Raw genomic sequence first — 27,922 nt, 5'->3', positions numbered from 1 at the left:
AGAGCATACTCTCCTACTCCAATGTCAAACTCAAAAATCAAAGAAAACACACGTTCATTCCATCCTATTTAGCAATCATACTAGGTGCCTAATTATGAATTACAAACACAAAGTTTAGTTGGAGTACAAGGCAACCTGCAAAACCACCAAGTCAGAAGTTTGATTTGTTTGATCTTTGACTAGCGAACCTGCATAAAATTCATTAGTAGTTTCATTTTTGTCTTTGCCATGCATAATGCCAAGGTGCTGCACAAAGAATCAGTACCAAAGAAAAACCAAAATGCAGAAACAAAATGCAAAACAAAGCAATTTGCAAGTAAAAATAGTGCCTTTTACCTCTATTTCTGGCCTTACACAGGCGTAGAATGTCTCAACACAGGCGCAGAATGCCTTACACAGGCGTAGGATGTCTTTCTCACACAGGCACAGGATTACTCACACAGGTGCATGATTGCTTACACAGGTGTAGGATTACTCACACAGGTGCAGGATTACTCACACAGGCACAGGATTGCTTACATAGGTGCAGGATTGCTTACACAGGTGCAGGATTACTCACATAGGCGCAAGATTACTCACACAGATGCATAAGTGTCCAGAAAGCTTTGGGTCACCCTGTTTCTTGAGTTTTCCACCTGCAAATCAGCTCAAAATCACTCAAAAACACAGTTAAGGGGTTAAGTTCACGTCGGGTTCACCAATTAATGTAGATAGGAATCTGGAAATCATCAAAGCAATGTTAATTATTAGTCTAGTTCAATCACGAAAACTCAATTGCAATGACCAATCCTAAAAACACTCAATGAAAACATGAAAACAAGACATCAATTCAAACACAAACCATTGCAAACTTGAATGTCTCCTTCATGTGGCTCCATTGTCCTTCTTTCTCCTTCAAATAGCTTTGTTGTGGATCTCACCTACTAGTGCATAAGCATGATGTGAAAACAAGTAGACAAGATAGCAGCACAAGAATACTAGAAGCGTGATTGATTCGACCAGGGATCAGGGGCCTTGATTGAAGAAATTCATCCAATTTATAGACAAATTGGAGAAAAGACAGGATTAGTATGAAAGTGATTCGAATGGAAATTCAAATCAAGAATAGCAAAATTATGACAAGTTATGACAAATTTGCACTTTCTATGCAAAATTGATTGATTGATAATTCATGACAATTTATGACAAATTTCTATGTCAAAATTGATTGATTGTCAATTATGACAAATTATGACAAATTGAAATGTCATTCCCATGAAATTAGGAGAAATAGGAGGAATTAGAAAATTAGATGAATTAGAAATTAGGAATTTAGAAAATTGATGAAAATTAGAAAATTAGGAAAATTAGAAAATGAGGAAATTAGGAATTAAGTGAATTAATTAACAATTTATTTATTTATTAATTAATTCACAAAGAGGGAGGAATTAATTAGCCAATTAAATGAACATTTAATTGCGATGAGAAGACTTAGGATAAATAAACTATTTAACCTAGAGGAAGAAATGACAAACAAGGTTAAATGAATAAATCATGAAACCCTAGAAGATGAATTAGAAATGCAAGGACGACAATTAGGTCTTGACAAAAGATAATTGATATCGATTTGATCATGATTTTGAATTGATAAATGACCAATGTTGATAAGCGATTTGATTGATAAATGTGCCAATTGACGAGGAACAATGACTAATTGATCCAAATTGACATGATTGAGAAAGATGACGATCGATGACAAATCGATCGCAAAATGACAAAATTGACAAGAAGACAACGATCGATGACAAAATAGATTGCAAAATGACAAGATTGAAAATGACCACGATCGATGACAAATCGATCACAAGACAACAAGATTGAAAATGACCACGACGATTGATGACAAATTGATCGCATGATGACAAGATTGAAAACGACGACGATCGATGACAAATCGATCGCATGATGATAAGATTGAAAACGACAATGATCGATGACAAATCGATCACATGATGATAAGATTGATAAGAGGACAAAACCCTAATCAGGATTGACAATGTCCAAATATGACAAATGAGCATGCACAGTTATCATCCCATTTGAGTTTGATGTTTTTATGTAGCAAGTGCTGAAAAGGATTACACTTATCTGCAAGTTGTGCTATGAATCTTTGTATGGACTGGAGTCTCCCTTGCAAAGATCAAAGTTGACTGATGTTTCATGGTGGTTGCATCTCTAGGATGGCCTTGACTTTTGCTAGATCGGCTTTGATTCCTCTTTTTGATACAATGAATCCCAGGAGCTTCCCAGAGGTTACTCCAAAGAAACATTTCTTGGGGTTTAATCTTACTTTGTATTTTTCCAACCGATCAAAGATGACTGAAAGTATGTCCAAATGTGTATCTCTGTCTACTGATTTCCTCAAGAGATCGTCAAGATAATCTTCCATAGTAACATGCATGAGATCATGAAAGATAGTAGTCATGGCTCTTTGATATGTAGCACCTACATTTTTTAACCCAAAGGGCATTACATTCCAGCAGAAATTTCCCCAAGGACAAGTGAATGCTGTTTTGTGCTGATCCTCAGATGCGATTTTTATTTGATTATAACCAGAGAATCCATCCACCAAAGATAACATTTCATGACCTGCTGTGAGATCTACAATCAAATCTATGTTTGGTAATGGGAAGTCATCCTTAGGACAAGCTTTGTTGATGTCTTTGAAGTCTATACATATCCTGATGCTATGATCTGGTTTACTGATAGGCACTAAGTTGGAGATCCATTCGGGATAATCAATTGGGCATATGAATCCGACATCCAATAATTTCTCAAGCTCTGCTTTCACTAATAATGCCACTTGTGGATGCATCTTTCTTAATTTCTGTTTCATTGGTTTTGCCCCCGGTTTAACTGTCAAATGATGCATTACCAAATCCGGATCCAATCCAGGCATATCAGTGTATGACCATGCAAAATTGATTTGTAATTCTGTGAAGAAACTTATGAACTTTGCTCTTTTTGTCTCCATCAGAGATTGTGCCAGGAATATGTTATGTGGACTTTCTTATGTACCAATGTTTGTTTTGATGGTCTCCTCTACCAACATGGATGACCTTTCCTCATATGATGCTGGGAGAATGTCGAGCCTTCCATCTTTGGGTGCCTCAAAGAGGTTTTTGCCCTCAGATACGTCCTTTCTTTTTACTTTTTTGGGGTCAGACAATGCCACAATGTGGTTTTCACCATAAGACCCTTGATTTGTTTTTATTTTTATGTTTTTGCGACTAGAAGGCCCGACACCCTCACCAAAATATGCCACGTTGTTGAGTTCTATAGTGTATCCTGCCTTATGGTCCCCAAGGGGAAGATCATCTTGTATTCCTAGATAATCAATAAAGGCTTCATCATTTTGGAATGTATCGAACTATGCAGGTCCTTCATGGTCCCAGTCAATGAGTTGGTGGTGAACAAGGGGAAGGCCTTTGATGTCTTCAAAGTTAGCGGGGCTAAGAGTGAAAATGCAGTTATATTCAGGTATGTCGAGGTAGTCATCGAGGTCATCGTTGGCACTCTCCTCATCTGTCTCGATCGTGAACGAATCCAAATTATCATCACTAGTAGCACATTCTAGGATAGGTGTTCTCATTCTATGTGGTTTCGACCTAGAACCTAGAGGCAAGGACTGTATGGGGTCCTCAGGGGTTGTTTCTTGACCAACTTTGAATTTTCTATAAAATTCCTCTTCTTCTGTGGGTTCACCTAGTTCTCTGAATGTCTTGGTGAGTTCATAGTCATTGGAGGATTTGTCTGAATCCCATTCCCATTCATTAGAGTCTGTGGAATAGCGATTCTCTTGTTGAATTTTGGCAGCTTTGATTTGTAATGCTTCTCTTGTCATTTGAGTGTTTACCTTGGAAGTCATGAAACCAAGTCCTTTCGAGCATTTCTTTTTGAATGTCAATTCAAGTTGTAAAGGTTCAATGATGCCTTCCTTCCTTAAGCCAAGAGGACTTTTGCCATCATACCCAAATTTTTGTAGGATCTTAAATCCTTTGTCATACTTTTCACATGGTATGCTGATGTGATCTTATGTATCATTTTCAATGTCTTTGTAAAGCATGTTGTATAAGTCTTCTTCTTCCAGTTCACTCCATCTTTTAAAGATAGTAGGGTCCCATTTGAGTATAATGATAGATACCTACTTATTAGGATGTGGTCTTCCATATTCTTTTGGTGAACTCATAACTTGTTGTAAGCACATGGTTTGATTCAAAGTGTATTCACCCATGCCCTTGTCCTGAAATTTTCCTTTAAGCTCACCTTGTTTTGAGGTTGAAGGTTTTAATGATTCAGGATCAATGTATGCAGAAGAAGGGACAACTTCCCTATTACTTGGAATAATCGTATCAGTTTTTGGTCTCAAGTTATTGCAGTATATAAATGGATTAGGATCACCATTAACTATTATGTCAACTCCATTGTGAGGAAACTTAATGCATTGGTGATATGTAGATGGGACTGCCCTCATTTCATGAATCCAAGGATGTCCTAGCAATATATTGTATGTGAGATCCAGGTCTAGGACTTGACAAACCACATCCTTCGTAACTAGCCCAACTTTGAGAGGTAAGGTGACTGTGCCCTTGGATGAACACTCTTCATCATCATATGCCTTGATGGTAATTTTGTTTGTAGAATTCACAGCTTTATCAAAATATCCCATTGTTTAATAGTGCTCAATGTACAAATGTTTAGACCACTTGTTTTATTCGATGTTTGTGTATGAAGGCTTCAATGTGTAATGGTGCATTATGTGACTGACTTACAGAGGTGTCATTGACTTCTATGAATGTAAGGGAATGTGGAACAGAAAGGTATCCCACCATGGCTTGAAACTGGTCCATGTTCAGATCAGTAGGGACAACAGTGTCTCTCAAGATTTTGTCAAGAATAGCTTTATGTGTAGGGGATATGCATAACAACTCAAGGATGGAGATGAGTGCGGATGTCTTCCCCAACTATTCTACAAGGTCATACTCAGGTTTGGTTGATGAAAAAGCAGTGTTTTTAGCTGGAGCACCTTGCAATGTGAATTTACCTCGACAAGTTGTGACATTACATTCAGAGGTAGGTTCAGAAGAAGATCCAATGCCTTTTAGGACAATCTTGGGTCTTTGGGCAGAATTCTTAGGTGTATTGTCCTTGATGATAATGGTAGAGACATAATTGTCCATCAAAATGTGATTGATAGTGGAATCATAGTTATAGGATGCTCTGGTATAGTTGGTTTGGTCATCTGTGGCTTTAGCTTTTCCCTTGTCATGTTTTGGGAATGGTTCCTTAAACATCTCATTTTCTTGATTGGATGAGTGTCCTTCAATCTCAATGTCACCTCTATCAATGAGATCTTGTATGATGTTCTTCAGTCGATGACAATTTCTTGTCTTATGACCTTTGCTCTTATGAAATTCACAATATTCATCATCATTCCACCAATTTGGTTTGACCTTTGGCTCATATGGAGGAAAATCTAGAATTGTGATTATCTTGTTTGCCACTAGCTTTTTGAAAACTGATTCGAGTGGTTCTCCCAATGGGGTGTACTTCCTTCGTGAATTGGAAGTTGTTTGAGTATTCACTTGATTGTCTGTAGAACTTGATCCAGAAAAAATGATTTTTGGTCGTACCGTATTGGCATTCACAACACCTTCATTGACTGTGTTCTTGTTTTTATTCCAAAATCTTGGCTTATCTTTTCCTTTAAAGTCATCTTTGTTTTCTTTGAATATCTTAATGACTCCTTGTTCAATTAGGACTTTCTCTATTGCTAAGCCTTTTTCAATGATGTCCTTGAAGGTGGACAAACAAGCTTTTCTTAGGTCATAACCAATATCTTTGTTAACATTCTGGGTGAACATTTCTACCATTTGTTTTTGTGGGATTTCACAAGAGCATCTGCTGGCTAGATTCCTCCATCTTTGTAAAAATGATGAAAAATACTCTCCATCCTTTTATTTGGTGTTGCACAAGGTAGTGACTAATATGTCTGTCTCTATGTTGTATGAGAAATGTTGGATAAATGCCTCTGCTAAATCACCCCATGACTTAATTCCAGGTGGAAGTTGGGAGAACCATTCCATAGCTTGATCACCTAAGCTTTGTGGGAATAATCTCATCAAATATGTCTCTTTTGCTGCTACCTCAATGCAAGCTCTGAAAAATTGTCTTATATGTGCCTTAGGGTCCCCTTTTCCTTTGTACTTATCAAACTTAGGTGTCACAAAGTGTGTAGGAAATGGAGGCATTGGAATGCTTTTGCCAAATGGATAGGGACATATGTCTCTCATTGTGTAAGTTGGCTTCAGTGTATTTATGTCCTCCATTTTCTTTTGTAAGTCCTTGATTTGCTGCTCCAAATTGTTCTTAGATGGAGATCGACTTCTTGGACCATACCCCATGCCTGAACCACCAAGTGGAGGAGGAACATGTTGCATATATGGATGGTATTAATCATACACATGTTCATATGGAGGAGGTCTATAATGATGCTGCGTATATGGACCACTTGGTATAGAGTCATGTTGAGGAATGGAATATCTACTTTGTCCATGTATACCATACTCTATAGGAATGTCATGAGTTTGTTCTAGTGTGTTGACCCCAAATTTGACGCGGGCTTTCCTTGGGTCCAAATTTTGAGCATGCCTTTGAATATCCAATTGCTTTGGTGGTTGATCCTTAGCATTGGTATGTGATTGAGCATATTTTTTTGCATAAGACTTCCATAATGGTCTGCGAAGGTGAGTATCATATTCTTGACCATGTGTGTATGGGCCCTCTAGTTTTTGAAACAAAGATGATGGTGATTTAGGCACAAGATGTGGTCCTCCATTGCCTCCACTATTAGGCCTCCTTTGATCCATGTAGGAGTGAGATTGTTGCAAAGGTCAATTTTTCATTATTTGAGATATGTCAAAATCATGAGGAATCTTGGCTCCACTATGTGCCATCACTTGTAAAAAATATTGTCTATCTCTCTTCATTATTTCCTCAACCAATCTATTGAAACGGGGATCCATAATGGTGTCTTCCACTTCTGCTGAATGTATTGAAAAGTTGTCCATATTTTCATTGTGTGTGTCATTGTTGTTTGTAGTATCTATGTTCTCAACATTTGGAATGTTTCTATAAGCATCCATGCCATGTAATGTAGTATGATCAGAATTGAAAAAGATATCATTGTCATACTCATAGGAACTCATGTTTATGGACTCTTGAGCCTCTTTAGCTTCTCTCCTAGATTTTTGGGAACGGGTTTCAACCATGAACTAGGTATTGACCAAGATGTGTGATACTAGATGAATATGGAAAGAGTATGGAAGACCAAGAGTTGGATGGAATGTGAATGAACCTGAAGTTTACTTGCAATGTCCAAAGTGTAAGACCAAGTATGTATGTAGTAGAGTAGGTGTGGCTTCCAAAGAGATGATAGTTTATCTTGATGAGGTAGGTTGACCTTGACTCTAAGTAAGACCAAATGAGACCCAAAGGTGATAGACCTTGATGAGGGACCACTTAACAAAATGTAGCTGTATGTAGTGTGTTGACAAAGTATGATGAGGACAAGCAAGTGACCTTTTGACTCAACTTTAGACGAATGTGAATGTAATGTAAGGTTTAAAGCAATGATGGACTTTGTGAGACCCAAAGACAGGTTGAAATCTAGATGAAAACTCAAAGAGATACCTAGGAAGCTCAATAAGTTTGAAATTGACTGTTCCTTGTTTGCTGGATTATGAAAGTTTGTAATTCTGAACATAGATGTGCCTGTATACTTCACAGACACGCTTAAAGGACACAAACACTATTCTGTCAGACATAGATGCACTTTAAATGACACATACGTGGTTCTGTCAAACACAGATGCGTTTCTGAGATGCTGTAAATGCAATGTTGCTCAAAAGACACAGACACGTTTTTGCCCTTCACAGATGCGTTTAGATGACACAGACGTGGTTCTGTCAGACACAAACGTGTTTCTGCAAACTTTGTGCAATTTTTCCAATTTGTGAAGTTGTTTTGTTGTGACCAAATCTAAATGTTTGACTGTTTTTCGTGAGAAGAGGACACAGTGTTGATGACGACTCAATGTTTGCAAGTGTTTAGACTCAAAATGACTCAAAGAAACGTGTGTTGTTTGATATAAAATTGTTTTGCATACACTTGAAGACACAAAAGACACAATGTTTTGGTGTTTGGTCTTGAATGTTTGATTGTTTAAAATAAGTCAAGCACAATTCTTATGGCTGTCCAAGACAATAGTTGTTGATCCCACATGGAGTTTCCCCTAAGGCTACGCTATTCAGAGCGGATACTTAGATACTTGACCCCACTGTTTCCACCTTCGGCACTCACTTCTCGAGGCAGCCAAGTAGTAGTCCCCACGAAAACTCCTCGTGGTGAACTTTGTATCTCTACTAAGAACCGTATGTGTGTGGGAGGATTTTGGCTTCTAAAACAAAAAGGGTGCTAGTAAGGGCATCTGCTCGTGTAGTCATACATGCAACACTTTCAGCTCTGTAAATATAGAAGGCTCCTAGCCGGTAGGGGTTACGCCCTACAACTGATCAAATAAATTTGATCAAATGGGTTTATGGGGAGACATAGTGTCGGTATGAACTAATTAGCACACGTTATCCATAGTTTTCACCATGGATACAATTTTTTATAGTGGTTCGGAAGAGGTAGGTTTTCCTTGCTACCACTTGGGTCATTCTCTCCTCACTAGTAGTGCACCAATTGAAGTGTTTTCTAGTCTATGAAAATAAGGCACGCCCTCTAGAGATTAAACAAAAAGAGCCTATTGCTCAAGACACAAAAAACAATGGTTCAATTTTAGTGCACCAATTGAAGTGTTTGCTAGTCTATGAAAATAAGGCACACAATAAAAATAAAAAACCCTTGCCAAGGTCCTGCAACAAAGATCTATTAGTAGTTTGGATTGTTTCAAATGATCATCCCTTCCTGCAAGCACACAAGTTAGGTATATTTTAGATCCAAAAGACTTTGTGAAATAGGGGCCTTCAACAAAATGATTTTGCTTTCCAAAACAAGCTGCACCAATTTCGTTAGCTAGATTTGAAGATGTTAGCTCAAAATAAACCAGATCTGAAAACCTAAATGACAAAAAACTAAATGAAAGAAACCCAAAAATGTAACAACCTCACACAGATGCGGTTATTAGAGACACAAACGCTTTATAACTTCACAGACGTGCTTAGATCCGACACAAACGTGATTCCAGAACACAGACGCTGCTTCTGGACACAGACGCACCTGAAGACTTCATAGACGCGACTAGGGAGCACAGACACATTTCCTGGAATCTGCAAAAAATAAAATACTATCGAGGGCACAGACGCGATTCCAGATGTCACAGACGTGGAAGAAAACCAAAAAATTGATCTGAAAGCACACAGACGCGAAAATATCAAAAGTTTGTTGGAAATGTCAGATCTGCAACTTCAAAACACAAAATCTGCAACAAAAGATGTTAAATGCAAAAGGGACAAGAGTCACACCAGGTGTGCCAAAATGTATATGGTGAAAATGGATAAGAACAATGTTGAAAGACTAAATGAATTCAACCACAAAACCCTAGCCTAACAACAACAAAGATCCACCATAACATATGAAGATTACCTAAGACAATGCAAATCAAATGAAATCACAAAGATTATACCATCACATGTCCAATAGGGTTTGAATCTCCATTCTTCCTATCTCCATTGATCTTGCTTGATATATTTGCTCTTAGATTTTATGTGCACAAGAGCTCAACAAAGAACGGAAATGTGGTTGCAAGTAGGATCGCATATGAAAGTGCAAAGGCGTAGTGTCATCAATTGATCCAGTAGTTAGGGTTTGATAATGAAGGAAGCATCTCCTTATATAGAAGACACTATAAGAAATGGAGGGATAAGATTGAGAGGTGTAAAAGATAAATGGTCGGCTATGATTAGAGGGTAGGTAAAGAAAATAAGAAAATAATGAGAGGGTAGGTAGTGTAGGAATTAAGAGATGAATGGCATGTGTCATAGGTAGAAAACGTTAATGAATTAATTAAATAAATAAAGATTTATTTAATTAATAGAAGAAGTGAGATCAATTAAATAAATAAAATATTTATTTAATTTAGGGAAAAGGATAATTTAAATAAATAAATATTTATTTAAATGAGAAATAAGGCTAGAAGAGGATAAATGAGTTAATTAAATAAATAAAGATTTATTTAATTAATAGAAGAATTAGGCTAAGATAATTAAATAAATAAAAATATTTATTTAATTAGACATAACAATTTTAGGTGTCTACACCAATCACAACAAGCACATAAATATGATAAATGCATTAACAATCATGTACTTCATAGGCTAGTTAAATGACAATACCTGTTGAATCCCCTTGCCTAGAATACCACATTCAGTTGGATAGATAGAAGTTTGGTAGCACTTGATCCACTCCATGGCACACACTTCTCGGACATGCCAAGCTTCGAATTTCTAAGGACTCGAAGATCTTGAGAAATTTACTATCTCAAGTTGAAGGGTACATGAGGGGTTTCTTTAGTATGTGTGCATCACAACACTTGAGTCAACAAGTAGAAGGTTTTTTGGCAACTAATAACAATTTGGTTCGTAGTGGAGGTACTTTCAGGATAATATGGTGGTTATACATGCGATGTCTAGCTCATTTAAGAGATATCCAGGCCTGTAGAACCCATGTTTTTATGCATTTGCCAAACAAGCACCGAGGGATTTTGACTTTTGTCAAGACCATGAGGGCATTTGCATGTAGATATTGAGGGAAACCATCGACATAACATAATGTCACCAATTGATTATGGCTTTCACCAAAATCACAAATATTTATATAGCGGATCAAAAGAGTACCACTTGGGTTGTTCCTCTCACTCGAACTTATTGGCTACTCGGGAGGCAGACCCTTCTACCTAGGAAGTAAAAATTGAGTGTTGTTAACATTTTTCTCTTGCACCTAGGACCATGAGAACCAGGGGAGAGGATAGTGTGTGTAATAGTAGGACCACTCTACATGCACAAACATGGCAGACATGAAAGACAAAGATTTATTTCCTTATGGGATTGAAGTATTTTCTAACTAAAAGAAGACACATGACTCATTTTAACCCAAAAATGTTTTTTTTTTTTTGACAATTGTACCCCTGTTTAGCAGTTGTACAACAAACAAGTTATTATTTCAAGCATTGGGGTCTTAAATTATCAAACCTACACTAAATTTTAGCCAAAAACTAGAAAACAACAATAGATTTGTGAGTTAGGAGTAAGGTGAAAAAATCTTAATTCGAGAAAAATGACAGAAAGATAAAACACAGAGCAATCCCGTCGATTTACTTGTCAATAAACATTCGGTAGAAAATATTTAAAACATAGAAATACAGAGAGGCAATCCCACTATTTTAACACATAATCCCACTATTTCTAAAGTTAATCTTGCTATTTTTGACAAACGGAATTCGACCGAACCTAAAAAAGAAATGCAAAATTTAGAATCTAGAAAATTATACTTGCCCAAGGCGGTGGGAATGCGTTCCCGTAGTTTCTCCAACAAATCCCACCATTTCTATATGCAATCTCACTGTTTTTGTAAATTAGATTTTTGAAAAATAGACCTTTGTCGAAGTGGAAATCCACTTTAATTACCATGTTTTTTGCCCGCAAGTACTAAAAATCTGTCAAAAAGTATAATGAAGCAACAAAAAATATGAGATTGGACCCATCAACTGGGGTCCCACCAGGTGTGCCAAAAATGTATGCAGAAAAATGTGAATGTAAACTAGATAATAAAAGGATAAAATAAGCAATCAATAGACACATATTTCAACCAGACTCAAGATTAGGACGTTAAGAAGGAAGAAAACTAGATTAACAGAATAAAACTAATTAAAGTGCAAACTCTATATTCCTCCTTCAATTTGATAGTCCCTTGATTTGATGTGTGCTTTATGTATGGAAGATACTCAATTTTTCTCTATTATAGTGAATACAAGATGAAAACTAAGAAAAGATGAGATGCAAGATACTATGCTAAATGGATGTGATTATGCAAAAGGTGAGTAAACATTTCTGCATTATGAGGGTATGAAAATGAAAGTGGATGATTTGGGAAGGAAAATGGGGGGTTTAAATAGGCTTGAATGAGAGATGGAGGGGCATGAGAATGGGACATGTGTCTTTGAGAAGGGCAAGTGTCATGGATGAGAATGACATGTGTCCTTAAGAAGGACATGTGTCATTAGAAGAAATCACATGTGTCCCTAATGACACATGTCCATTTGGGAGTAAGACACCCAAATTGGAAGGTTCTATTCCAAAAGATATTACAAACAATAAAATTCCCATGTTGTAGGATAATTGGGATATTTTCCCAAATTTTAGGAAATTTCCCCCAAAACAAAGATATTTCCCAAATTTGAGATATTTTGGGAATGTGCACACATATGGTGAAGGCCAAGTGATAAGGCTGACTAAAACCTATGGTTAGCTAGGTGGGTTAAGCTAGAGGAAGGGTTAGATGTGAGTTAAAGTTAGGAGACATGTGGGGGAATTGAATTAATTAATTAATTAATTCAATCAGAAAATTTAAGAGGAAAAAGTCAACATGAATTAAATAATCAAATTGTAAAATTTGACATATTTAATAGAAGAAGGGTCAAATTTTAGTAATTAATTAATTTTAATTACCAATTAAGTAATCAAAAGCGGACTACAACATAATTAATAAAATTAATTAGCTAGAAGGAAAGATTACCAATTATTTAAATGATGAGTAATTATTTAATAATTGGTGCTCGGGATAACTAAATTTATTTAATTAAATTAATCAAACTAGGTGTCTATAGTCATCAACACTTCCTACCCAATTTGCATTAGTATAAGCTTTTAAAGAAAAATCTGATCCTTTGAGATATCACAATCCAAAATCTTCTTTTCTTTTCAAATATCTGAATATCCTCTTTGCTACAACATGAGATTCTTTCAGTTCTTGATGAAATCTGGTTGCAAGACAAACAACATATGTGATATTCGGTCTTGTAGTAGTAAGGTATAACAATCCTCCAATCATAGATCTGTACTTGCTTGCATTAGCTTTAGGATATTTATCATCATTATTCAATTTGCATCTGGTAGTCATAGGAGTACATATCGGTTTGGAATTCTCCAATCCAAATTTCTTTAATAGCTCTCTAACATACTTTGACTGCGAAATAAAAATACCTTTATTGTTTTGATTCACTTGCAATCCAAGAAAGAAATTTAACTCACCAATCATAGAAATTTCAAATTCCTTTTGCAGTCACTAGCAAACTTCTTGCACAATCATCATCACCTCCAAAGATTATATCATACACATACACAACAACAATTAGGATCTTACTTGATTCAACATTAAAGTAAAGATTGCTATCAACATACCCTTTTTGAAAATCTTGAATCATTAGATACTTGTCTAACCTTCTGTACCAAGATCTAGGAGCTTGCTTCAGCCCATACAACACCTCCTTAAATATACAAACAACATCCAGATCATCTAATAACTTGAATCCTTCCGATTGTTCAATGCAAACTTATTTTAATTATTCATTTAGAAATGATGACTTCTCTATTGGCATTGTATTTTCATTGATGTCAACCGGTATTGGAGTTGTTGTTGGCATGGTGTTCTAATGGGTGTTACCGGTATGCAGGCACGAGTATTATCAACTGGTAAACAAGAACATAGAGGTGTTCAAGCAATTGGTACAAATGATTGGAGAGGATTCAGGTATTCTCATGGACGTTACTCGTATGCAGGTAGGAGTATTGTCAATCGGTAAATAGGAATAGAGAGATGTTCAAGCAACCAGTACAGATGATTGGAGAAGATTCAGGTATTACTGTTTAGAACATATGTTCATAATATTGGAATGAGTCTATGATTGAAACCACATCAAGTTTGGTGAACCAAAGAGCTCAGTTATAGTTGACTGATATGAACTATATGAAGATGAATGAAAACCAGTCCGATATGCAGGTAGGTGTTGTATGAATTGGTAAACATGTCCACTGGTAAGCAAGCAAGGGACTAGCAGAAAGTAGATGTTACATCAATCAATAACCATGTAATAGATAAGAAAGCAAGACTCCCACCGGATGAAGATGCTCTCACTGAATGAAGAGAAGGCATGATGGGATACCGAGACAAAAAAGGAAAGGTAGGAAGTGATGCGTTTGCCTTTATAGCAAACCGGTTGAGATGAGGTTCAGGCTAATATGATCCAGCTGATAGAACAAAGAAGAGTATGGCATGAAGATGAACCGGTTATTGTATAACCTGTAGGGTAAGGTGAACCGGTAGGTTAACACCAGTTGTGTGTTGGGTTGGTGCCTAGGCCTAAACCAACACAATGAACTGAGGTGGATGCCAATGAATATGACACATAGGATCCAGGTGGCGAACGTGCAGTGGTAGAAGAATGGTGCGTTGGTGATGTAGTTGCTGATTAAGTCTGCATTAAATATCGAATGCAGAAATCATAGAGGAGTTGTAGAGGATTGCAGCTCAAAGTTGTTGAAAGGACAAAGATTTGATTCTTTGACATCATGATCAAAGCAGGATGCTTGATCGACCAGTTGATCTGGAGAAAGGAACTGCGAGATCATTTATGGTGATTGACAAAAGCGGGGTCAGTGTTTGCTAAATATAGTAAATGTGTATTAGAAGAAGAAAATATGGAAGTGTTGTTTGATTTGTTGTAGGTTATCAATCTCAAATAAGAGATTCAATTTTATTTGATACGGATTGGGTTGGTGAAGAAAACCCTAGGATCCAAGGTTTGATTTTTCGTTTTGGCAGGAAAACCTGAATATAAATATACAGATTGAAGATCTCAGTGAGTGTTGTTGTTGATGTCGGTGAAGTGAAGGTGATTGTTGATAGTAGAAGGGTGATCAATATGAGTGCAAGAGAGAAGTATAGAAGTGATTGAGTGTTGGAGAGGTTTAATCAGTAAGAGGGGTTCAACCGGTAAGAGACAGAGTGACTGGTGGACTGTCACAGAGTTAACAGTCAAAGTGAACTGGTAGTGTTTGAACGAGTAGGAAGGCATTAGAGAGTGAATGAATGTAGAGTGAGGATCAGAGGAAATTAGGAAAGGCAGAGGCTGACTGGTAAGAGGTCAGAGAGAGTGAATAGACAACTAGTAGGTAAAGAAGTTGTGAGATAGAGAAGAGTTAAAACCGGTAGAGAGTATTGATTGGAGGTGTTACAAAATCCATTTGTAAGAAGGTGCAGATTATTGTATAACCTTTATCTTATTGTATTTCACTGAGTGGGTGCTCGGTGCAGGGGTTGGTGCTCCTTGATTTGGTGCTCAAAATAGTGTAGGGGTTGGTGCCCATAAATTACTGGGGGTTGGTGCTCCTTGGGTTGGTACCCTAAAATCTTGTAAAACTGTTATTTCATTGTGAGGTAGGATTGAAGTAGCAGACTCCAATTGAGTTTTTTCCCACATTGGGTTTTCCCATATATTTGGTGTTGTGTGATGCATTCTTTGTGTGATTGATTACTAGTGTTTTCATTACTTTACCGCTTGCACACACATAGTTTAAAAATATTTGTAATCACCGATTCACCCCCTTCTCAGTGATATCTTGTGTTCTATAATTGGTATCAGAGCCTTAGGTTCCCTGTTGGTCAAAGATTTCTCTAGCTTGGGTAGATTCTAGTCTAAGAACACAATGACAAGAAATGAGTCCTCCTTCTCCAAAGCCCTCATGTTTGATGGAACCAGCTATGCCTTTTGGAGCAAAAGAATGGAAACCTATCCGTCCTCCCTAGGTTTTGATGTTTGGATGTTGGTTAAGAATGGGTATATTGTCCCTAGTGTTCCTTCTATAGATCCAGATGCTAAGAAGGAGTATGAAAACAATGCAAAGGCTAAACATGCTATTCTCAGTGGGTTGTCTGATACTGAGTTCATTAAGGTTATGCACTGCCTATCCGCCAAAGAGACTTGGGATAAACTACAAAGATTATTTGAAGGAGATGTAAAGGTCAAGGAGGCCAAGCTGCAAACACTAAGAGGTCATCTTGAAGTCTTTAGGATGAAAGATGAAGAAAATATTGCAGATTATCTTTAGAGAGTAGATGAAACTATGAACACCATCAGAGGACTTGGAGAGGAGATAGTTGATGAAGTTATTGTCAAAAAGGTACTTAGATCACTCACATCTAAGTATGATACAAAGGTTTCTACTATAGAGGAAGCCAAGGATCTGATTTTTTTTTCAATGGATGAATTATTTGGCTCCCTAACTGCCTATGAGATGAGGACGATCGATGAAGGAACTTCCAAGAAAGAGGTTGCTTTCAATTCCACCAAAAAGGGTAAGGAAGAAAGTACTCATAAAGAATCTAGTGAAGACTCAGATACAAAGGTGGCAAACTTTGTAAGGAAGCTCAAAAGAGGATCCGATAAGTATAAAGGAAAATTGCCTTTCAAATGTTTCAACTGTGGTAAAATAGGACACTTTGCTTCTAAATATCCCTATGGTGAAAAAAGTGGAGATGAGAAAAAGAGCTCATGCAGAATTTCCGGTAAGGATATAGAGAAGAAGGTTTACCAGCAAGAAAGAAGAAGCTACCAGAAGCAGAACAACCTGTATACTTTTGAAGATGATTCCATAGATGAAGAAAGTGCCCCAGAAGATAACTGCTGTGAGGATGAAAGAAAAATTATTCTTTGTATGGTTTTAGATGAACCGGTTGATGAGGCTAATGAAGATGAAGACATTGAAGTTGAAGTGGAATTGGAAGGAGAGCTCATAAGTGCACTTGAGGAGTTGGATAAAACAAGAAGAGAACTCAAGAAGATTAAGTATGTTGTTGTGGAAGAACAAGACTATTTGAAGCAATTCGTTGATGAGTCCAGGAAAATAATTTCTGATCTACAACTCCAGTTGGAAGAAGCTAAGAGGATATGTGAAGTTACATCCTCCGATTTGATAAAGAAGGAAAATGAGTAGCATAATCTGGAAGAAGAAATTGTAAGGCTCAGAAAGGAGCTAGAAAAGAGCAAGGATAAATTGAAGATGAGGAGCAAGTATGAGGGCAACATTGAAGCCTTAGACAAGATGTTGAGAAAACATAAGCATTCAAAATATATTGTTGGTATAGGATTTGAAGAAGGATAGAGTTCAAAAAATAAAGACACATCCGGTAAGGAGATACAATTCACTTCTGGAAGTGAAAGTAAAGAGAAACAAACCTCTACAGTCAGCAAAGATATTGGAAAGAAGACCTATGCTGAAGCTACAATAAATCATCCCATGAACCGGAATGCTCAGTACTAGAAGGGTTGGACATTAAAATGGTATGCAAATCATAAAGGCAAGCCCAAGGTAAATATTGAAGGATTAACTGGAGTTAACAACATGAGAGGAAGACATCTGGTAAGACAAAGGTTTTCCGGTCCAAAGCAACAAGACTGGTATGTACCCAAATTCCATGGTTACTGCTACCAATGTAATAAGTTTGGACATAGAATTGCTAATTGTAGACTGATGAATAAGCCCCCTATTAGTTTTGAAAGTAAAAATTATTTTATTGCACTCTAGGAGATGAATGTTGTGTGCTATCACTGTAATGAATTAGGTCATAGGAGTTATGAATGTAGGAAAAGTCTACCGGTATCCTACATCAGGTTTTCAAATTCATCATTTAATGTCAATGTAAAATGTTATAATTGTCAAAAGTTTGGGCACATTGCAAAACATTGCAAACTCAGAACAATCAAGCAAAACAAGTAAGTACCAGATCAGAAACTAGTAACAAAATCGAAGCATGAAATTGCAATAGACAAGAAGAAAGAAGCCAACCTGGTTTGGGTTGAGAAGGACAAGAATAATGCAAAATCAAGTTTGATTGTGCAGACTGCCCTACATGCAGAAAGAAGAAACTTATGGGTTGTAGATAATGGATGTTCCAATCACATGACAAGAGACAAAAATAAATTTATTAATCTTGAAGATTGGAATGGAGGTTTGGTAAGATTTGGAGACAACTCTTCCATCAAGATAAAATGAAAAGGTACTCTGAACATAGATGGAAAATTGAAGGCACATGATGTATATTATGTGGAATGTTTAAAGCATAACTTGTTGGCATTTTTGATAATTATGTTGTGATTGTCATTGATGGACACACACTTGCATTGAGATCATTTTTGTATGTATTAGTTAAAGCTCAACCGGTACATGTTCCGACCAGTATGATGCATTATAGTCCTTAGACTATTGGTGTTTTGCAAAAAGTGATTACCGATCTAAAGTGGTATGTTAACCCCAAGCGTTTCGAGGATCTCAAGCAGTACGAAGGATCAAAGTGGCATAACACATATTTCCTAGTCTTCATTTTGTTAAACTGGCAACCGGCATTTTACTTGAACCAGTATTTTGTATGAACCGGTAATAATCTATGATGAGTTACCAATCGACATTTTGTGATGAGTTACCATCCATCGATTGTTTGACGGTGTCGATACTTTAACGGTGCTTTCTGTGTCATGTTACCAGATACGTCTAGATGCATTGAACCTAGGAAATTGTAATGTAATCCTATTGGACCCACATGAAATCAGATTCCTTTATAAGGACATCATGTCTAGGGTTTTAGGTTGTTGTGGTTGATGTTGTTGCTAGGGTTTAAGGTGGTTGAGGAGTCAGAGAGAGTATGAATGTATAGAAGACTAAAGTAATGCTGGAATGCATTAGGAACGAGCTATCAAGGATCTAACCAAGCAATCTGTGCTATTTGCTAGATCACTCACTTGTTGATTACTCACATCTTTGACAAGTCTGTAGCCCTTAACCGGGTAGGCCCAAAAGCCTTTTATAAATCCTCTAACAAGGTGGTTCACATCCGTGGATCTAAAATCCTCTAGCAAGGTAGTCTTTAATCAAACTTATCTCCTAATAGAGATTGAGATTCCTAACAGGATCTGTTCTGGTAAAGAACATTGTATGACCTTAACCGGTCTGACCTTAACCGGTCTGGTTCCTGTTCTGCAGATAGTTACTTGTGAGTTCCATCTCACTGTGGTTTTTCCCATTTGTGTTTCCACATCAAAATCTCTTGTGTTATGGTGTTTGTGCTTTTGTGGGTGAATGCATTATTTTCTATTTGGTTTGCATGTGTGCTAACCGGTTTGTCTACTAAACTGTTTTACCGGTTTACTGTTAGTCTTGCAAAGTGTTTAAGTGCAAAGATTTTTGGCATACTAATTCACCCCCCAACTCTTAGTATTCATCAATTGGTATCAGAGCCTACCTTTCTATAAGTTTAACCACTTGGAAAGAGATATGGGGGAATACACATTGAGAGAAATTACTCATTGGCTCACTCAGTCTGAGCAAGCCTATGATGATCTTATGGTCAAATATAGGGCCTCTCAAGCAAAGAGGAGAGAACATGCAGAAAAGATGATGGAGCTATCTGAAAATAGTTCCTCTGATGAAGCGGACATGGAAGCCCTGATTCAAGAAGTAGAAAAGATGAATGAATCCAATTCTAATCTGAGAAAAGAATTGGAAGGACTAACTATTCAAATGTGTCAAGAGCTTGAGAACTGAAGGAAAGCTGAAGATCTAGTCAAAGACAAAGATCATGAAAACTCCAAGCTGAAGCAAGAGATCAATGGCCTAACTGCTCAACTCCATGCGAGCAAAGTAGAAAAGGAAGACATGCAAGGAGAACTGAACATTGCCATCTCTGAGAATGAAAACCTGATGGAAACAAATGCTGCTATTTCCAAAGAACTCTCTGAGTCAAAGGAAATACTTGCTAAGTTCAACAAGAGTACTATCAAGCTAGAGAAAAAGCTTGAATCTGCCAAACCTGTCAAGAATACTGATGGACTTGGTTATTCCGGTCATGAGGAAGGCGAGACCTCTGGTACAAATGCTGGAACATCAAAGAATCAACCGAAATCAAAGGATAAAGGTAAGCAAAAGTTTAAACTTGTTTGCTTTAACTGTCTTAAAGAAGGACATACTGCCAATGTGTGTAGGAGTAAGGCTTACAATAATTTTTCTTATTTTCTAAATGATAAGCCTAGATCCTATAAATTGAATGGTAACTGTTATGCATGCAACAAGTTTGGGCATATAGCGTCTGAATGCAATTCTGTTATGAATAACATTGGAAGATATCCTCAGAGGACCCAAGGAGTTGGTCCTGAACCTTTTGTGAACCAGAATCACAACCGGTTTAATGCCTTCAATCATCAGCCAAGAAGCGGTGACTATCAAGCGGCAACCAGATGGAGAGCAAATTGTATGGTCTATCATGGTCATGGTCACACTGCTACAACATGCAGAAGGAAGAACGACAACATGAATAATGGACCTTGGAGAGCACCTGGATTGGTCTGCTATCATTGAAACAAACCGGGTCACATTGCCAGATTCTGTAGATAAAAAAAGAACATATCAAATGACATACTGGTCACTACCGAAGGAAAGATTGATGTTGACACTGTTCAAGCAGATATGAACAAAACCTGTAAGAAGAAACCAACGGTGTTACAAGAAGAACCGATTTCTGCACCTAGTGTGGAAATATCGGAACCCGAAAACTAAGCATCAGAAAAGATTAGGGGGAGAAAATGGCAAAATGTTTCGAACCCCCAGTTTACACCGGTAAAAGACCTTAACCGGTATATGATACCTTTAATTTGGTGGAAGACCAGAAACGATAAAAGGCAAATTAGGGTTTATGCCCTAATGGTGGAGAATTAATTACGATAGGTGAGGAATATGTTTAAAAGGAATTTTCAAATCATTTCTCACTATCATTTTTCAAAGCGAAAAAGTTTTTCAAGTGCAGAGCGACAAAAAAGCGATTTGTGCTGCGATTCAGAGAAAATTTTAGAAACTTTGAAGGAGATCATTCAAAAGCAAACTGCTAATGGTCAAGAGAAGAACTCAAACCGGTGATTCAACAACCGATGAAGTGAAAGGCGAAGTGGAATTTGCAAAGCCCTAAATTCTTGATTTTCGAAAGGTATTTATCGAGATTTTTATTTTGTCATGGCTTCTGCATCGCATGATAGTTCTAGTGCAACTGCCGATTCTATGGACTTCATTCAAAGAAAATTGAAATATAATGCTTTGTCACAAGTACCAGCTGGGGTTATAGTAGAAGAAGGGATTTCAGATTATATAGACTGCAAAATCGAAGACCCAGGGTCTCTTGTGATCCATTCGCAACTAGGTCTATTCTGTGGGAAGGATAAAAAGATCAAACCAGAGTATAGCATTTTGGAGAAGAAGAAACTTCACAATGCAGTTTACTTCCTTGAGGATTTCACAGATGATCATATTAGAATCATTTTGAGCAGAGTTCATGGTGATAAGATGTACCTGGAGAGAACACATGATATCACTCCACAAGCTATTCATGCCATCACTGGTTTCTACAATACAGGGGAAGTGCCAGCCCTAAGGAAGGTCAGCAAGACGGAAATGTCCAAGCTCACTAGTTCAGTGAGCGACTCATGAGGAATGACTATTAATTCCATCAACGATGACCTCATGAAATATGCGTGCATGGTGATTGGATACCGGATATTCTCAGCCAACAGAATTAACTATGTATCTGCTGCAGCGGTAAATACTGCTTACTGGATGATCAAGGAAGATGCATCATTCGACCTCTGCACCTGTATGCAAAGGCAACTCCTGTTGAATCTTAAATCAATCAAACATGATAATGCATTGAAGTTCAAGTTTGGTCAGCTACTGGTCAGATTATTCTTTTATTTCCAAGGATACTTCCTAGGAGTGGGAGACATTTAGTGTTCTGCGGACTAACCGGTTACCAAGCAGATCAAAGAAAGTCTATGAGTAGTCGAAACTGGCTACCCTGATGTTCTGAATAGATACTTTGATAAGTTCAGAAGCAAGATGAGCCTAAGGATGAGGATATCCAGTGACATAGTCAAGAAGTATGAAGATGATATCTACTTTATCATCAAAGTTGATCAATGCATAATGGAGGCCGTTAAGCTTAGACATGAAGAAGTGGAGCCTATGGGCTATGAGGTGATGTATGATATGCTGGACGGGTATGCTTCTACCCTAATTGCCTAAACCCTAGATCCCAAGGCAAAGAGAACCGACACATATCTGGAAAGGGTTGCATCGGTTGAAGAACCTCCTGAAAAGAAAGGAAAGGTAGTGTCTTTGGCATCGACATCGGTAACAACAACCAGTCCCAAAGTGACCAAGCGGTCACCTGCAAAGAAATTGTGTCTGAGGAAAAACCTAAGAAGACACGACAAGCAAAGAAAAAGACAAAGAATGAACCGACATCATCGACACCAGTAAATATTGACATCTCCTCCTACAAACCTTTGACACATTGTCAAAGAACTATAAAAAACATTAGGAGAAAAGTGCTAAATGATTTGATTGATTGTTTTGATGACTTTAATGATGATGAAAATGAAGTAGTTGAAAAAGAAATCATTCAGTATTTATGTGTTAATGACTGGTTGCCTTCAGAAATTAGATTTGAGAAACCAGATTCTTTTTATAATTCCTTAGACAATAAATGGCGCATTGCCATAGAGAAGGAACATGAAATGTGAGAGAAAGTTTTTGCTGAACATTTTCCTGATGTATCAAATTCAGAACTATTTGAAGTAATGAATAAATACAAAGGTCTCTTCTTCATGAGAAGAAGAAGACTCTTGTTACTAGAAGGAAAGGGTCAAGAAGTGCTCAAGAATACACACACTCTTGCTCTAGAATCTCTTAAGATGCATAGAGTGGCTGAAGGCAACATGAAGGCTAAACAAGAACCGACAATAACCAAACCAGATGAAGTGTTTGACAATGAAGGAAACCTGGTTACTAAACCCATAGACACTATTGATGTCGATGCTCTGGATGGAGAGGATGTTTCTCAGGTTACACCATCAGAAGCAACAGGACAGGAGAAGCAGGCAGAACAGGTAAATAAGCAAAAGGAAACTGAGGACAAAAAGGAGGAAGCAAAGAAGCAAGCGGAGAAGAAGAAAGTAGAAAAGGAAAAGAAGAAGGATGAAGAGGAGAAGAAGAAGAAAGAAGAGGAGAAAAAGAAGAAGGATGAAGAGGAGAAGAAGAAGAAAGAAGAGGAGAAGAAGAAGAAGGATGAAGAGGAGAAGAAGAAGAAGGATGAAGAGGAGAAGAAGAAAAAGGAAGAGGACAAGAAGAAGAAAGAAAAAGATGAGGAGAAACAGAAATAGGAAGAAAAGAGAAAAGAAGAAGAGAAGAAAAGAAAAGAAGAGGATGAAGAGAAAAAGAAACAAGAAGATGCAAGGAAGAAGAAAGAGGAAGAGGATGAGAAGAAGAGAAAGGAAGAGGAGAAGAGAAAGGAAGCAAAAAAGAAGAAAGAAGAGGAAGATAAGGTAGAGGAGAAGTGAAAGGAAGCAGAAAAGAAGAAGGAAGAGGAAGATAAGGTAGAGGAGAAGAGGAAGGAAGCAAAAAAGAAGAAGGAAGAGGAGGATAAGGAAGAGGAAAAGAGAAAAGAAGCGGAGAAGAAGAAAGCAGAGGAGAACAAGGAAGCTGAAGTGAAAAAGAGCATGCAGATGGAGACTCCAAAGGCAATCGGTAGTCAAGCCAAACCGATTGACCTCACCAGTCCTATTGACCTCCAGTCCGCAAGTGAAATGAAGCTGCTATAGAGCATTAAGGTTTCTCAAGAAAGCCTTGAGGTGTTAAGGAGGAAGAAGGAGGAAGATGTGATCCAAGTTGCAGTAGGCACTCTTACCGGTTTGTTACCTGATACAAACCTCCCTAGTACCGACTCATCAACTGAAGCTCCTATGCACTGTAGTGGATGACCAGGTGCAGAGCTTAGAAGTGGTAGCAGAGGCAAATGCTAAGAAAGAGCATCAAAAGGCTCTCAACATTGCCCTGGTGAAGAAGCTTAATGGGCTCCAGTCTAAACTGCAAAAAGCACATAAGGATATAAGGAATGCTCTGGATGAGGGAAATCTACTACTAAGTAAGATTTGCCAACCCCATCTCTTCTATGATGATGTGCTTGTATAGAAGCAGAAGCTTCAAACTGACTTGCAGTTGTATATGAGTACCTTAAAGCTGCCATACAACTCTTTTACAACTTATGGGCAAACCATTCATCGGTTTCACATCTAGTCTGCCAAATTAGAGTTGGAAATAAGCAACCGGACTCGAGATTTGCAGGAAATCCAACTGGTTCTAATCCCATGCCTGTAGATTCTTCAAAAATGTTATCTCAATTTGGATGCTTTAACAGTGACTCAGGAGATGAGCACACTAGATGCCATGGAAGAATAGGTCTCCCAGATGCAGACAGAGAAAGAAGTGGCAACCTCCCTACTTGAGTCCTGGTCTTTATCTATGGAACAATTCTTGCAGGACTTTAAATCTATTTTTGACAAGTTTTATTCTTTACTGTCATAAACACTTATTCTTTTAATGAAACATGGGTTAGTTTGTAATATTATTTTTGTCATTGTTGGAAAAGGGGGGGAAGTATAAATTTTGAATGTTTTGATGTATACTTTCATGTTATTTTTGTTAAGAAGTAGTATACATTGTATTTTTTGCAAATGGGATAGTGTATATGCCTACAGGGAGTAATTTTGATTCTGGCATATTTTTGTTGTAAAACACTTAGATGCCAAAATTTCCTAAGTGTTGCCATCAATGCCAAAGGGGGAGTTTGTTGGCATTTTTGATAATTATGTTGTGATTGTCGTTGATGGACACACACTTGCATTGAGATCATTTTTGTATGTATTAGTTAAAGCTCAACCGATACATTTTCCAACTGATATGATGCATTATAGTCCTTAGACTATTGGTGTTTTGCACAAAGTGATTACCGATCTGAAGTGGTATGTTAACCCCAAGTGGTTTGAGGATATCAAGTGGTATGAAGGATCAAAGCGACAGAACACATATTTCCCAGTCTTCATTTTGTCAAATCGACAACCAACATTTTACTTGAACCGGTATTTTGTATGAACCGGTAATACTCTGTGATGAGTTACCAACCAACATTTTGTGATGAGTTACCATCCACCGATTGTTTGACGGTGCTGACACTTTAATGGTGCTTTCTGTGTCATGTTACTAGATACGTCTAAATGCATTGAACCTAGGAAATTGTAATGTAATCCTATTGGACCGACATGAAATCAGATTCCTTTATAAGGTCATCATGTCTAGGGTTTTAGGTTGTTGCGGTTGATGTTGTTGCTAGGGTTTAAGGTGGTTGAGGAGTCAGAGAGAGTATGAATGTATAGAAGACTGAAGTAATGCTGGAATGCATTAGGAATGAGCTATCAATGATCTAACCAAGCAATCTATGCTATTTGTTAGATCACTCACTTGTTGATTACTCACATCTTCGACAAGTCTGTAGCCCTTAACCGGGTAGGCCCAAAAGCCTTTTGTAAATCCTCTAACAAGGTGGTTCACATCTGTGGATCTAAAAACCTCTAGCAAGGTAGTCTTTAATTGGACTTATCTCCTAACAGAGATTGAGATTCCTAACAGGATCTGTTCTGGTAAAGAACATTGTATGACCTTAACCGGTCTGGTTCCTATTCTGCAGATAGTTACTTGTGATTTCCATCTCACCGTGGTTTTTCCCATTTGTGTTTCCACATCAAAATATCTTGTGTTATGGTGTTTGTGCTTCTGTGGGTGAATGCATTATTTGCTATTTGGTTTGCATGTGTGCTAACCAGTTTGTCTACTAAACTGTTTTATCGGTTTACTGCTAGTCTTGCAAAGTGTTTAAGTGCAAAGATTTTTGGCATACTAATTCACCCCCCCTCTTAGTATTCATCATAACTTACTTAGTGTAAGTCGAATGTGTGGTAAAGGATACAAATTAACTTTTGACTCTACCAGTTGCCAAATAAGAAAAGAGAGCACCAGTCAGATTGTAGCATAAGGAAAAAGGACAAATGGAAATGTGTACAATCTAAAGGAATACTTTGTGTCCCAATGCATGATAAGACAAGTGGATGAGAGATAGTTGTGGCACAAGAGATTAGGCCATATAAATTTTAATAATCTAGTTAGAGTAAGCAAAAAGGGCTCTGTGAGACATATACCACCAATCATCAAACCGGTAAGCACATTTGGTTATGAATGTGTAAGAGGAAAGCAGACTAAGGTGACCTTCAAGACTAAAGAACATAATACTTCAAGGGAACTTGAACTTGTGCATACTAATCTATGTGGACCAACCAGAATAAGAGCTTTAGCTGGTGAAAGATACTTCATGCTCCTCATTGATGATTTTTCAAGAATGACATGGGTCACTTTCCTACATGACAAATCTCAAGCCTTTGAAAGATTCAAGATTTTCCGGAAGATGGTTGAGAGGGAAAGCAGATGCAAGCTGAAATGTTTAAGATCTGATTGGGGTAGAGAGTTCACATCAAATGAACTTGAAAATTACTATGAGAGACATGGATTCAGAAGACAATATTCAGCTCCAAGGACACCACAACAAAATAGTGTTGTAGAAAGGAAAAACCAAACTGTCAAGGCAATGGAAAGAACTATGTTAAATGAAGCAAACATACCAGATATGTATTGGAAGGAAGTAGTTCATACTGCTGTATATACTTTGAACTGGGTTCGACTAAGAACAAACAACATAATGACACTTAATGAACTATGGTATGACTGGAACCCATCAGTCAAATATTTCACGATGTTTGTAAGTAAATGTTTCATCAAGAGAGACGAGGATGGCTTAGGTGGTTTTGATTCCAGGAGTGATGAAGGTATCTTCTTGGGCTACTCAACTCACAGCAAGTCCTACAAGTGTTACAATAAAAGACTAAAAAAGAGTCATTGAGATTATACATGTCAGAGTTGATGAAGATATGCATAAAGGCAGACAAGCAAAAGTAAACCGACATGATGATTCATGTGATGAAGATGATATGCAGTCTGAAAGTGAACCAAAAGAAGCACCTAACAAGTCCCCTAATCAGTATGAGCAGAAAGACCACCCGAAAGAGTAGATTTTAGGTAATAAGAATGATGGTGTGCAGACCAAAAGAAGACTTGCCTGGAATGATGAACAAGTCAATTTATGCCTCATGATTGAAATGGAACCCAAAACATTTAATGAGGCCACCAAAAGTCAGAAATGGATGGATGCAATGGAAGAAGATCTGCAACAAATTGAGAAGAACAAAACTTGGAAGTTAGTTCCTAGACCGGCAGATAAGAATGTCATTGACACAAAGTGGGTCTATCGGAACAAGATGAATGAAGAAGGTAAGATTGTTAGGCATAAAGCAAGGCTAGTGTGCAAAGGGTATTCCCAAGTAGAAGGAATAGATTTTGAAGAAACACATGCACCGGTTACAAGACTTGAAGCCATTAGAATGTTTCTATCATTCTCTGCCTACAAAGGATACAAGGTATATCAAATGGATGTTAAATCTTCCTTCTTAAATGGTAACTTAGAAGAAGAAGTTTACATAGAACAACCATAAGGATTTTTGCTGCATGATGATGAAACCTTTGTATGCTAGTTGAAGAAAGATTCGTATGGTTTGAAGCAAACTCCAAGAGCATGGTATTCAAGGTTAGATATGTATCTAAAGGAACATGGTTTTAGAAAGGGAACTGTAGATTGTAATTTGTACATTAAAGCAGATGGAAACCACATGATCATTGTGGTTGTGTATATGGATGACATAATTTTTGGAGGCAACAAGGACACTCTGTGCAGAGACTTTGCTGATCAGATGCAATCAAAATTTGAGATGTCAATGCTTGGAGAGCTGTCA

The sequence above is a fragment of the Cryptomeria japonica genome, chromosome 3 (genome assembly GCF_030272615.1).
Source record: "Cryptomeria japonica chromosome 3, Sugi_1.0, whole genome shotgun sequence".
Lineage (NCBI taxonomy): Eukaryota > Viridiplantae > Streptophyta > Pinopsida > Cupressales > Cupressaceae > Cryptomeria > Cryptomeria japonica.
The sequence above is the reverse complement of the archived record's forward strand: the minus strand, read 5'-3'. Positions refer to the sequence as shown.